Source organism: Mesocricetus auratus, unplaced genomic scaffold, assembly GCF_017639785.1.
Source record: "Mesocricetus auratus isolate SY011 unplaced genomic scaffold, BCM_Maur_2.0 Super-Scaffold_100013, whole genome shotgun sequence".
NCBI classification, from domain to species: domain Eukaryota; kingdom Metazoa; phylum Chordata; class Mammalia; order Rodentia; family Cricetidae; genus Mesocricetus; species Mesocricetus auratus.
Genome location: NW_024429196.1, coordinates 8,016,313 through 8,031,674, shown reverse-complemented (window position 1 = coordinate 8,031,674; position 15,362 = coordinate 8,016,313). Strand labels below are relative to the sequence as shown.

Genomic DNA, 15,362 nt, shown 5'->3' with positions numbered 1-15,362 from the left:
AGTATAACAAATCCCATTAAATTCCAGGACAAATTCCAGCTTTTATATGAACTTCAAATGCACAGGCTATGCCACTTGTATGGGCCTAAACATTTGTTGCATACCCTAAGAACTACTGGCACATACTGCTATATTTCTACTTCAACAGGACAATTAACAAACAACTCACTAGGTCTACATGTGGGATTTAACACAGAAGTATTTAGTCTCCAAGGGTATTTGTTGTTGTAAAGAGTCATGAGTCACTGTCAGCATTATAGTTCAGAGTTGTTTTTTTTTTTTTACTGTCAGTATTGTATACTTTTTTTCATTGTAAACTATGACAAGCCGAATGATACCTACAGCCTTCAGGGGAAATACCTGAAAGACTGAGCATAAACCCTCATTAATGACTATCCTTTCAGGCAAAAATAAATCTTCTCTCCTCAAAATGTACTCCAGTCTCCCACTGATTCCACATTCACTATCCTCATCCCACAATCACAGGTAATGACTTAGATGCATTGTTTTATTGTTACTATTCTTTAGTAGAATCTTTGCAAATTGTTTCATTATGCAGTTGCAAAGGAATACAATAAGCAATTTCCAAACAAGATGTTGGGGGTGGGGAGTAGTAAACATCTCACAAGGATGAAGGGAAACACAGTGTTATAAAGGACAGGAAAAGGGGATAGCCCTATCCTCTGACTGGGTAACTTAAGACTGTTAAAGTGTTGATTATCCATAAGCTGCCTTCCTGACACAAGCATTGGGAGAAGAGGATCCAAAGAAGCAAACAGGAATGAAGAAGAGAGGAGAAAGAATGGAATGCTTTACTCTTGTAAAAGGACAAAATCGGGCAGAGTTGGAGTTTTTATGTTAACTGATAATTGATGAATGAATACCAAGAGACTAAGTAATGCATAGAGCCAAATAACGCATGTAACTGGTACTTTTTATTTTGAATTTGGGAACTGTATCTACTATTTTTTAATAAAATCGAGATTCCATAAATGACTTAGTTTTATTCTACTAAATTAATTCTGTCCTGACCAAGTGTTCCCTTACAGAAAAATCAATCAGAAGCTACTAATATTTTGTCAAGTTTATCCATGAAATTGAAACAGTGAAATTTTTCAATCATCGAAAAACATTAACATATATATGAGTGTGTGTTTCACTTTTGTGCATATATCCATCCCAAGAATGAATATAACATTTCTTGCTACATTTTATCTTTCTAATGACTAACATCTTTACTTTCAAAACCACCATTTATCATACAGAAAGTTTAAAAACAAAGTATGAACTTGCTATGTACTATATAGTGCCAGTCTGCCACAAATATATTGCTTGCTAGGAATAAGTTCAGCAAATCTGCTGAGAAGCAGTAAATACAACCCTCCCTATCCCGGTTCTAACATCTGTCACTAATTGTGTTCATCATAAATGTTGACTTGTTAAAGCCACACATACATCCATTTTGGAGCCAACTTTATCCTCTACATAGTTTGTTTATGCACCAAATGATCCATATCCTGGTACCAAAATATTCCATCACCCATTGCTATCCTTTGAAACATATCTCTGGAAAATCTCAAAGGAAAATCAGGAGGAAGAAAGTCTGAGACTTCAAACTACATTTTTATTCCTTTTAGATATGGGCAATGACTTTCCTGTGATTCTTGTTTTGTGAAATGTCTTATAATTAGGTTTAATTAGTGTAGGATAATTATCTGGCTTCCTTTTCCTGTTTTAATTTTTAGTGGCTAATCAGTGAGGAATTGTTGGATTTTTACAAACGGCACCAATGATGGCATTTATATACTTTTTCCAAACTAGCTCCCAAGTAAATACACATTCAAGGTTAAACTACTGTAGATAAAATTAATTTATTTGATTTAATTTTTTTTTTGGTTTTTACGAGACAGGGTTTCTCTGTATTGTTTTGGAGGCTATCAGTCCAGCCCGGCCTCGAACTCAGAGATCTGCCTGCCTCTGCCTCCCGAGTGCTGGGATTAAAGGCATGCGCCACCACTGCCCGGTAAAATTAATTTATTTTAACAGAGACTCAATTACATTTTCTTTTGGGTTGTTACCTGCCTGGTTTTGTTTTTATTTTGTTTTGTTTGTTTATTTTGAGACAGAGTTTCAATGTATGGTCTAAACTAGTATGAAACTAAATCTGTTAGCCAGATATGCCTCATTCTGACAGCAATACTGCCTTGGTCTTCAAAGTAGTAGTTTTGCAAGCGTGAATCACCATATCTGGCCATATTTACATTCAATATTAAAAGTTACTATTCTTTCATGAGTATAAAATTCTTTCAGTAAGGATTTGACAGCAAGTGAGTCCACTTTGTATGTTACTATCTCATTTTTATAAAGGAAAAATGTCTAAACAATCTCCATAGAAAGTATAATTAATACACAAAATAAGTTTGAAATCTTTATATTTATAGTGTATTGGGTTTTTGACAAGAGCAGCAACACAAGTCAATGGAAATTGTTAAGTTATTTTAACAAATAGTATTGAAACTATGTTTTAAAAATGTTTTAATTCTTCCTAATCTATACAGACAGTATCTCAAAATGATTGAACTACCAAATACAAAAGATAAAAAATAGTAGAAGAAAACTTGATTTTTAACTATGACCCAAAGCCCAAATAAGTAAGGTAAACATAGATAAATTGAACTTATAAAAACCAAACTATACGGCTGAGGGGAGGGTCAGAGACAAGAGGATCACAAGTTCAAGTATATCTCTGGTTACATAGTATGTCTGAAGCCAACATGGGCTACATGAGATCCTGTCTCAAAAAATTGTGCTATTAAGACGATTCTTGGAATAGGAGAAGATAATTATGTACCTTCTCAGGGACTTGCATTGACAAAATATTTAAATCAAGAAAGATACATAAGAGGTAAATATGCTCAAAACAAGATACTCAAAATTACTACTGACTATTAGGAAATGCAAATTTCTTGATTTCCTCCTGATCATTAGCTGCCTCGGTGAAACAGGATGCCTCTTCCACATAGGGTTGTTTTAGAAATTAGAAAAAGATAAACACAAAAAGTTTCATAGTGCCTGTCCCATAGTCATCACTAAACCTTGAAAAATCAAAGAGAACTACTGCATTCAAGGCAAAGTTCTACTAGGCTTGAACTTCAAAAAGAAATTGAGTCAAGAATTTCATTCAAGATCAAGTAGTGTTTCAAAATTACCATCAATCAGTTATGCATTCTTTCTAAACTTTCTGTATGAAAATGAATCCCCAACCATTGATTTTCCCCTCAAAAGTTAAGTATGTTGTGCTACATACACACAGAAATGCTACAGAATGTGGTCAAAATGATTTTGCTTGTATATCCCTAAGTGAACATAATACAGCAGGGGATATGTGAGCCTCTTGAAAATCCATGGGATCAGCTATGAAAAATGATTTGTAAAGTCACTGAAATAAGTGTATTCAGGGGGATCCAAGGTCAACCAGAGGATGCACTTTGCCTTGATTTGTGGGAACAAGAGACCTTGGCCAGAGGGGACATCAGCCTGGGAGCAGGCAGCTGTAATAGAGCACAGAGAAGCCATGTTTACTAAAAAACATGTTTACTAAAAAAATACAGTGCCCATAAGAAATGTTTACCAGAGCAATAAGTTCCTGATAAGGGTTCCCCCAGGAGAACACCCTGACCTTGACCTTTTCTAATGACTAACCACCTCTTCCTGACACCCCCCCACCGCATCTGGTGTCAGGGCATATAAGCAGAGTGGGTAAGAATAAAGCCAGGGGGGGTTCTTGAAGCCTTCAGAAAGCTTTCTTGAAGTTTTCTAGAAGCCTTCTTTCACCACCGACTGGTCTCTGTGTCATCAATCCCGACACCCTCCGCACATTGTAGGACACAGGCTGCACATCAGGGCCCGGCATTGATTCTTATTTCCTTTTCAAAATCATCATTTTTAAGTCATGGTTTCTATTTTGTGTATGCTTAGGAAGGTAAATCCAGTTCTTTAAGGCATAATTAAGAAAATTACATTAATGCATTAATCATTTATATTTTACATTGATGCAATCAGTGACACGAGTAATTTTCCTTTCCCTACAGGAAAGAGCCATTTGAACAAGCCAATGTAGGAAAGAAAGAAAGTAAAAGATTCAGATTCGGAATACAGTGCTTACTCATTTTAGCCACAATCTGTTCTTTTGAGCACAATGCTCAAACTGATGATGACTTTTCACAATAATTCAAGTTTCTTCTTCCCCTCCTAGCATGAGAACAAACCCCCAAATTAAAGTCAAACAATTTTTTTGGATTTTCAAGACAGGGTTTCTCTGTATTGTTTTGGAGGCTGTCCTGGAACTTGCTCTGTAGACCAGACTGTCCTCGAACTCACAGAGATCCTCCTGCCTCTGCCTCCCAAGTGCTGGGATGAAAGGCGTGCGCCACCAATGCCCGGCCCCAAAGTCAAACAATTTTTAAAACTGGTAATTCTCCCCCTCCATGCACACTACACAGAATGTCCTGGGTCAACCAGATAGTGATTTTCGTAACCTGAAAACATTATTTCAACCAGGTGGCTTCATCTTGACCCAGGCATTGTTATAGGCAAACAGATGTTTCTCAAATTTCACATGACATTATCCATTCCACCTGTCTTTGTGAGAGATGATTTACTTTCTGATACTTAAACAATTCTATTCCTCCATCAGCCTACAAATTAGGTCACCTCAACAGAGAACCGTCTTGGCTTAATAAGATTCTAATCAAACCCTTTAAATTTATACACACATAAACAAACTACAGAAAACGAAAGTATTCTGGTGGTGCCACTTGGAGGGAGTATGTTATCAGCCAAGCATGACATTATGCCTGTGGGATCTCAGCCTCAATTCTTTCATATGTCAAATTTTATTTCTTACTTTTATGGAATAGGGTCTTGCTATTTTGTACAAGCTGGCCTCAAAGTCCTGGGCACAGGCAATCCTTCCAAGCCTTCCTAATTGTTACCTGAGAAAAGAGGTGCACACTAACATGATTGGCTTTAGAATTTTTACATTCTTACCATTCTGGTTGTCTGTAATAAATTCATCTACACTTCTGTCTCATGTCTTCATTTTTTCTTTAATTTTTATTGAAATCATTTCCCCCATTCCTCTTCTCCTCCAACTCCTTGAGTAATGTTCTCACACATCCCTCTGAAATTTATAGCTTCTTGTTCTTACATTATATATATATGTATATGTATATATATATACGTATATACATATATATATAATTACAGCCTGTTGAATCCCTTTAATACTGTCATATGCACACGTGTTTCGGGCTGACCAGTGCAGAGCTAACCTACATAGGGGGCTAGTCCCTAAAGAAGATTGATTTTCCCTCTCTCAGTAGCCATTAGTTGCCTGTAGCACTTCATGTAGGAGTGGGGGGCACTATAGGGTTTACCCCATCTATATTGATATGTCAACTGATATTATTATATTTCAGGTCTAGTTTAGGCAACTATATTATTGAGATTTCATGGATGCAAATTCCTTGTCATATATAGAAGACACTATCATGCAGCAAATCTCCTGTTATTTGACTCTTGTGCAGGATCTTCTGTAAACTAGGCTGTCCTTGAACGCCTGATCTTCCTGCCTTTACTTCCCAAGTACTGGGATTAAAGGTATATGTAGAGTTTCTTGCTTCATGATGCACAACTATTGGATAGGTTTACTGAGTAATAATTGAGATGGGTTAATTGAAGGATAATTTACATCCATAAATTTTAGTGTACATTTTTATGAGTTTAAAGAAATAGGTGCAATCATGTAACTACTGCCACATTGTATACATATATATTGTGTGTCTTACTATATTACAGTTCTGATAATAGATTTGTTAGTAACTTGAATTTCTATTTTACCAAATCTTTAGCTTAAAAGGGGGACAACTCTAACACTTTATTGTCCTATATTTGTTGAGAGTTTTCTGATATGTCAGGGTTCATTTGCTGGTGAGGAAAGGAGAGGGGAGGAGAGGGGGAGAGAGGAGTCAAAGAGTCTCACCAATAAAGAGAAAAATAGGGACAAGCAAAAAAGACGGAGGGAGGGGCAGAAAAGAGGCATAGGAGCCATAGAAGTGGGGTATAAGGTGACACCATGAATGTGGCTTGTTTACATATTTTGAAATGTCAGTCTTCACTATTGATTTCAGACAGAGATTATGAGAAGTACAGCTGAATTTGTGGCCGGCCACCTATCCATAAATACCTGAAAATAAGCCGGGCGTTGGTGCCGCACGCCTTTAATCCCAGCACTCGGGAGGCAGAGGCAGGTGGATCTCTGAGTTCAAGGCCAGGCTGGACTGACAGCCTCCAAAACAGAGAAACCCTGTCTCGTAAAACCAAAAAAAATACCTGAAAATAGTTTTCTTTAACTTTTTATTTTTTATTTATTTTTAAAGACTTTATTTATTATGTATAGAGCATTCTGTCTGTCTGCAAATATGCCTGCAAGTCAGAAGAGGGTGCCAGATCTCATTATGGATGGTTGTAAGCCACCATGTGGTTGCTGGGAATTGAACTCAGGTCCTCTGGAAGAATAGCCAGTGTTCTTAACCTCTGAGCCATTTCTCCAGGCCCCCTGAAAATAGTTTCAGAAACTTATTTTGCTGTAGTTCTACTTGTTTTGTAAGTTATTCATGTAATAAAACACCTACGCCTAGACAATTATGAGCCCTTCTTATTGAGCTTAACTAATTAAGATTCGAACACAAAATAATTAGCTACTTTTCTCTGAAGAAACACGGGTTCTCTGCAAATTGATATAAATGCCATCAAAGAGTTTTAATCTCCTACATTATGATGCTTCTGCATATATAAAGGTGGTCCGATAAAATTATAATCTGTGGGGTTCTTACATGGAAGACATTCACTAAGGACTTTCCTCTCAGAATGTGTCACCATCATTATTAATTGATGCTTGATTGTAGTTACTCCCCCATTTACTGAGAATATGAGAAAGCCTAATCTAATCTATCCTACTACCTATCTCATTACTATGTTAGATTCTTGGAATAATTTGCTTTATTCTGTTTTGCTTTCTTATCCCTCATCTTGATACTGAAGATATTAGTATTATAAGTCACTTCCAGTCCTTTGACAAACAGCATGAGATATTCTTCTCATTTTCACTTTTGATTCCATGAATATTCTTCAACAGCTAGCCATGTGCATAGTAATATAAATTCAAATATATTCCATGCAAATATTGTCATTATGATATTCTCCTATAATTACTGAAAGCCAACCTCAGAGAGAACTTAAGAACCTTTATCAACTTTCATATCCACTTAAATATTATGAACCGGAATATAGTGAGTCTGCATTCCGTCAACTTGGGTGAAGGTCAGGAGAAATATAGGTGACATATTCTAGAGTATATAAGGGTTGGTGCTTTTGGTGACTAAAATGAATATGTTTCATCTGAAGCTCATTAACTAAATATAATATATTCATGTGGCTTACAGATGGTAATATTGCCTCAGTTTCTTACCAGGAATATATAAACTTCAGCAGTAGCTTGAGGCTATGCATCTTGAAGGATATATTCATCCAGTGTAAGCTAACCAAGAATTCAGTCAAATACATGGTTTGACCAAAATTCTTTCCCTCTTATTTCCCTATTTACTCTTAAATGGATTCACGAAGTTGACTAGAACAATGGATAAATATATATGACAAGAAAATAACAAAAGTCTTCAGATCACCTCCAAATTATCTCTTTGTAAATCTTACCATGAGACCTTACAACTTTTTCTATCACCTTCTGCCCTTTCTAAAAAAAAAACCTACCCAGGTTTCCAGATCTGAAAGTTCTGCAGAAACATTTAGTACATTCTAAGCCATCATGACAGGGAAATTTACTGCAGAATGCTGTTACACTACTCCAAACCAGTGCATTAAGCTGCCATCACTAACTTGCCAGGAAAGAACTTTGTGAAGACTGTCCCAAAATGTAACTCAACTGTGTATTAAGATGTAAGGAACAAATTGTTTAAGTTTACAATTCACTAACAGAATACATATACCATGCAGAGAAAATTAACTAATTCTATAATCAAAACCAGGGCTGCATGTATTTCTAAACTTTTAGGATATGTGGGGGCAGGAGAGTCAGGGTGTTTGCATTTATCCATGCCCAACGACAAACTTTCATGGCGTATAATTCATTTTTATTGTGAAGGAGAGTCTTATATTTCTTCATCAAATCTCTATGTTCTAAGATCTTAACCTGAACATTTTTATGCCGAGTTCATCTTTTTTTCCTTAGATTTTCCAAGTGGAAAGAAGACAATTCACTTTTATGGAATGTTGGGATTTTTAAATAATGATAAAAATTTTTGTTTTCTAACTTGCAACTTAGCGTGTGTGTGTGTGTGTGTGTGTGTGTGTGTGTGTGAATTATCCTTGTGTATATGAATTTGTGTGCTCCACATAGTCATGAGATTTGGAAGGAGCTTAAGAAAGTTTTGACAAGTGCTCTTGAAACTCCATGAAAAATGTGCTTTTCTTCTGTTTAGTATCTGATTCTAACTGAAGGCTATATGTACAATGAGAGGAAAAATGGTACCTTCAAGGGTGGAATACATCTAGGAAATGTTTTCAGCAGTGAGTCTCCCACTAGGTGTAAGCTCAGAATGACATCATTTGTTAAAGCAAGCTGTCTGCTTCACTCAGTTGGAATTCCCAACTCTGTTTGTTTCAATGTTACTGGAATGGACCACAACTTCTGAATTTGTAATAATTTTTGGGTGATACTGATGCTGTTGCTGATCCAGTAGCCTGATTTTGAAAGTGAAAGGATGTAATATACCAAAGTAGAATCTGCTAATTAAGCACTTCACAGGTCATAAATGAAAAACTAAAAGGATGACCACAGTGGGGCCCTGGATGTTACAGTCTCAGCCAGAAGTAAAGGGGATGAAACACAAGTAAATACCCACTTCCCTAATTCCATTAGTTGGATGATACATCTCCAAAGGATGTAAGGGTATTGAAATTTTTTCAAAAGATGTTGCACCCCTTCTTTCTTTACTATCAGGACTGTTAACATCTTAGGGCTTCACAGAAGTTTCAGTAGACTTCCAGTAAATCCAAAGTGACTAGATTTTAATTTTGTCTTATTATATGCCAAGACTTTAGCACTGGCTTCTGGGTTTCCCTTAATAAAGTGGTCCACATGCCACTTAACATGGCTTCCTTAATTGAAAACATTGGTGATGCTTTAGGGGATAGATGTCTAACATCAGAAGGAAGGAGTAAGTTCATGAGTCTGGCTTGGTTTAAGCCCTGCTGCTTAGATTTGATGTGTGCTTTAATCCTCCTTTTACATAGCCAAATATGAAAAAAAATTATTAAAGTCCAAGGCTCAAGTTAACTGACCAAAAATAAACTGAATGATCCAAGAATCAATTAATCAAAACCACATTTTAAAGGGAACATAGTCTCTGAACTATATGTACTCTGAGGACATCTAGACAAACAGGCTTTATTGACAACTGGAAATAGATTTAAAGGAGGACACTAAAAGTCATGGTTACCAATATCAAAGACCCCAAATTCCATTTATATCCACAGAGCTTCACCATTTCTCTCTTCATCAGTTAATTTAAAACAGCCTAATCTACATGACCATGTTCCCATTTCCTCTGTCTTTCAGCTTAGTTCAGTAGCCTGTGACCACTTCAACACTTCACCGTATCGAAGGGGTCTCACAGTATCTGACCCAATAGTCAATTCCCTTTCCACACAGAACTTCAAAGGCCTCATAACTCTAAATGAGGTTCAGGTAAGCATATAAAATACTGTGGGCAAAGACATTGGGAAAGTTGTTTCTCCATTGGCTTAAATGACAAATTTGAACAGTTTGAATATACAGTGTTTGTAGTCTCTTCTCTGAATTGGTTCAATCAGTCAGTTGTTTAATACTCTGTAATTTAAGGAGTAGGATTAAGTCATTCAGTCTTTCTTTTGCTTTGCATTTAAATGAACTAGGGTCAACAGAGGGTCAATCTAAAAGTGACTTGAGCCTGTAGAAATTGGAGAACCAGGCTCCCTCCATCAAGGGCCATTGGTCAACATCTGGCAAAGTGTACTTTGCCTTCATCCCCCCCACACAAAGCCCTTAAGGCTCTTTCCCTTTACAGAGGTGCTACATCTGGCTTTGCTTTTCTTGGGAGCAACTCTCCTTGTTAGGAAAATCTCCCTCTTAATTCTCACACAGCCATCAGAAATAATTTACCTGCCATGGACCTCATTTCCCTTGGGATTGAGGTGAGAACTAATGTCATGTGCTAAACTGTTAACCAGTGGCTCACTGCATCTCTTCATTTATCAAATGCATGTGAAAAGGTGATTTCTGGCAAGAAGACCTAGAGTGTGACTGCCCAGTGATGGACATTTGGCAAAATGCATCAAGTTGTTCTGTGGGAAATAATTTTGGTCTATCTATTCAGCAAATCATACCATATTGAGTCAAATCTCTATGTTCTCAAAACCTATTATGTTTCTATTATTAATATGTTTCTATTTTTAGTATTTTATAATGTTTCTAGCTTCTGAATAATCGATAAACCTCTGAGACTTCTAGTTCACATCTGAGGGTTAGCTTAGCAGTAGCTCCCAATGGAAATATTTTCATGTAGACCTTGGACATGAGTTTGTACAAATGATTCCTCCAGAGGATTTTGGTGTGCCTGCCAATTTAAGAACTTGTGCAGTACAAAAATAAGGATATTATATTCCATTGGAACAATGCAAGTCCAGGCCTGCGACTTACTCTGCTTCATATCAAATTGTAGATTACTCTGGAAAGAAGAAAGTACTGAAATTTACTCCATTTTATATCATTCATTCTCCCTCTAATTACTACCTCCTAGTTCCAGGTATATCAGACATTAGCCATAGAGCCAGACTTTCCTCCTTTCAAATGAACATCACCATCTAATACAGCTAGGACAAATTACCTAAGATTTTACATAGTAATACATAACATATGGATATAAACATGGTGGGAAATGGCTACAAAACAAAAGAACTAACCCACAGGAAGATGCATGTCATGGGAGTAATGTGTGCCAAAGATGGAAGACTTTAATTTCCTCCTTGAATTTTGGTGAATATCAGTAGCACCCCTTTTCATAAATTGATTACTATTGCTTAGTTGTGGCTATCATTAAAGGAGCACAGAGAAACATTTGAATCACAACTAATTTCCACAGAAATGACACTCTGCTGGTATAAGAACAAAAGCTAGTACTACCAGCCTGCATAGCATTTTAATGGTTGGCAATCTGGTACTGAAGCAGGAAAAACTGAGATATTTCACCTTCAGCTCTCTGGAAAGAGGTAGCACATGTAGATCACAGCTGTCTGTAAATTTGAGTGTCAGTTAATATCTAGAAGCTTTGAATGGGTGTGGGTAAGTTAGCAAAGAACATGAGTTTCCTATAAAGCATGAGGTTGTACATCCTTACTTATTTGACCTTAAGCATGTAATTTTGCTGCTGAGGGCTTGAGTTTTCTGTTTGTAAATTAATAGCGGACCTATAGCATCTAAGGAGGTCTTCCCACTCTGACCTGCAGAGTACAGTTTGATTCTTCCCAATCTATTTCAGCTTTCAGAGCAGTAATTTTTTATTTTATTTTTGAAATTATAATAAAATTCCATCATTTTCTTCTTTCCCTTTCTCCCTCGAACCCCTTCCATATACCCCTTCCTTCTCTCCCTCAAATTCATGGCCTCTTTTTTCATTAATTGTTGCATACATACATACATACATACATACATACATACATACATACATATTCTTAAGCATAGCCTGCTCAGTCTATATACTGTTACTTGTACGTTCTTGAGGCTGACCATTTGGTACTGGATGACCATTTGCAGTGCTCTTCCCTGGGGAAGACTATATTTTTTTTTCATTCTGAGCATTCCTTAGTTGCTGTAGCTCTTTCCCCATCCTCAACAATAACAATGTTTTGTATAATTTCTAGTTTTGGTGAAAAGTTAATGCAAATTCTTTCAGATATAGTAACAACTACAGTTCATAATAAATTTCCCTGTTCCCATTGTTTTGTAAAGTTGAGCTTAAAGGAGGTTAAGTGATCTACCCTCCAGCCATTCCACTCATGAAAGTCATTAAGCTCATAAAAAGTTAAATTCAGACCTGTGTGATACCAAAGTATGTGCTCCTACTGTGGCATTGGGACAAGGATATATTTGATTACAGAAAGGTGGGGCAAAGTAAGTTTTTGTGTCAATTTTTGTTAGGGACATAAAATTTAATCACAAAACAGTTATCTTCCTGGGCAGAGCTCTCATCAAGAACATTAGTCTCTTAAGTAGTATATATATATATATATATATATATATATATATATTATCTAATCGTTAGGAAGAAAGCTTTCCCTTTAAAACTTTATAGCACAACATCAATAGCATAGCTAATTATTCATTTCTGCTCTGGTTAGTTTCTTTCTTTCTTTTTTAATGACACTGTTTCTCTGTGTAGCTTTGGAGCTTCTAGTAGCTCTCCCTCTGTAGGCCAGACTGGCCTCGAACTCACAGAGATCTGCCTGCCTGTGCTTCTCAAGTGCTGGGATTAAAGTCATGTGCTACCACCATCCGGATTCTGGGTAGTTTCAAAACACATTGTGCACTGGACACTTTGCTGTTGAATTGTTTTACATAAAATTTATTCTTTAAAAGAAATATTGGGCTTTGTGACAAAATGTAATTCTTAAACATTGACCATTCAGAATAAGTATCTCACATGGCTCCCCATGTCTTCCATAAAATATTCCAGGTAATTTGACTTCATCAAGTGACTATAATGACGATTCTCTAATTCTTCATCTTTATCTGAAAGGCCCAACTTTTTGAGATGGACTAAAATTAAAAAACAAGAAACCCAGCCAGGCGGTGGTGGTGCACAACTTTAATCCCAGCACTCGGGAGGCAGAGGCAGGCGGATCTCTGTGAGTTCGAGGCTGGGCTGGACCGATAGCCTCCAAAACAATACAGAGAAACCCTGTCTCGTAAAAACCAAACCAAAACAAACAAACAAACAAACAAACAAAAAAACAAAAACAAGAAACCCATAGAGATCAGGAGAGTTGTATACACCAGTGCCTCCTCATAAGCACCTTCCAGGAGACCATGGTGACCCACTTTTGTGTTGTCCTTGACCTGTCAAGTGATAAGAGGCCCCCTTTTTGTATTTACCAATTTTCTGATAATTTTACACTGCACAGTTAAAAGTGAGCACTTTTGTATGCCAAGCAAACCATGTTTCAAATCTGGCTTAGAAACTTACTGCATGACTTTAGGTAAATGATCTCACTCCATTACACTTGAGTTTCATAGATCAAGTAAGAGTAACATATATAGGGCTGGAAAACTGGCTGGACGGGTAATGGTGCTTGCTGCCAAACCCAAGGACCTGCATTCAATTCCCACATGGTAAAAGGAGAGAGTCTACTCCAGCAAGCCATCCTCTTACCTCCACATCCACACAGACACACAGACAAACAGACACATAGACAGACAGACACACACACACACACACACACACACACACACACACACTTAAGGAAAACAAACAAGTAACATTCATTAAACTGCTTTGTGAGGTTGGTATAAGAAAGTAAATTGTTGTATGAATGGGCATTTTTTGGATATATGCCTAAGAGTGGAATTGCTGGGTCTTGTGGTAGGTTTATTCCCATTTTTCTGAGGAATCTCCATACTGATTTCCAAAGTGGCTGAACAAGTTGGCACTCCCACCAGCAATGGAGGAGTGTTCCCCTTTCACCACATCCTAACCAGCATAAATTGTCATTGGTGTTTTTGATTTTAGCCATTCTGACAGGAGTGAGATGGTATCTGAGAGTTGTTTTGATTTGCATTTCCCGGATGGCTAAGGATGTTGAGCACTTTCTCAAGTGCCTCTCAGCCATTTTAGACTCCTCTATTGAAAATTCTCTATTTAGTTCTGCAACCCACTTTTTAATTGGATCCTTTGGTGTTTTGGAGACTTGTTATCTTGAGTTCTTTGTAAATTTTGGAGATCAACCCTCTGTCAGATGTGGGGTTAGTGAATATTTTTTCCCATTCTGTGGGCTACCTTTTTTGTCTTGCTGACTGTGTCCTTTGCCTTACAGAAGCTTCTCAGTTTCAGGAGGTCCCATTTATTAATTGTTGATCTCACTGTCTGTGCTACTGTTGTTATATTCAGGAAGCTGTCTCCTGTACCAATTGGTTCAAGGGTACCACCCACTTTCTCTGTTCCACTATGTTCATAGCAGCATTATTTGTAATAGCCAGAACTTGGAAGCAACCTAGATGCCCCTCAACTGAAGAGTAGATAGAGAAAATGTAGTGCATTTACACAATGGAGTACTATTCAGCAGAAAAAAATAATGGAATCCTGAGATTTGTAGGCAAATGGATGACACTAGAGGAAACCATCCTGAGTGAGGTAATGCAGTCACAAAAAGAGAAACATGGCATGTACTCTCTCATATATAGATTTTAGACATAGATCTGGGGAGTGCCAGCCTACAATCCTATGGCCAGAGAGTCTGGGAAACAGAATCTTCATTTCTGTTTATGGAAGCAGAGGCAGACTCCCACAGCTAAGCACTGAGCTGAACTCAAGAAAGCCAGTGACAGAGAGGGAGGACTGATGACCAAAGGGATTAAGACTGGGCTGGTTTTACCCCCAGAAACAGCTGACCTGACAAGGGTTAACTCCTGAATCCCAGGCTGATACCTGGGAATCCAGCATGGGACTGATCAAGACCCCCTGAATGTGGGTGTCAGTGAGGAGGCCTAGGTAATCTATTGAGCCTTTGGCAGCAGATCAGTACCCATCCCAAGTATACACACGGTCTCTGGACTCCCATAGAACAATGTGAGGTGCACTCTCACCCTGAACTCTTGGGGGGAGGGTCTATGCCCTGCCCTGGATGAAATGACAGACTATGGACACCCCCATGGAGGGCCTCACCCTCCCTGGGGAAATGAGGGGATATTGGGGGGTGGAAGCGAGGGCACGGGAGAAGGGGAGGGAAACGGAGAGGACCTGGAACTGATTTGTGAAGCAACCTTGTTTCTAATCTAAATTTAAATTTAAAAACAAATCATAAAAAAGAAAGTAAATTGTTTAATTCCTACAAGTATAGAGAATATCTGGTACATACTATGCAATTGAAGTTATTGTGTATATTTATTACCTAGAAATCAAAACTTGTTAATTTTTATCTACATATTACCTTGATAAACTTTCTAAAATTTTAAATTAAGAGCTGTTTTCATG

The 15,362-nt window shown here is 37.4% G+C and overlaps 1 long non-coding RNA gene across 1 annotated transcript; it reads right to left on the bottom strand.

The window, feature by feature from the left end:
- Nucleotides 1-2,019: 2,019 nt before the first annotated feature.
- LOC121143746 lies at nt 2,020-4,363 on the bottom strand. Its single transcript, XR_005881067.1, has 2 exons — nt 4,166-4,363; nt 2,020-3,551 (listed from the first exon to the last, which is right to left on the bottom strand). It is a non-coding gene; the product is annotated as an uncharacterized LOC121143746 (long non-coding RNA).
- Nucleotides 4,364-15,362: the final 10,999 nt, after the last annotated feature.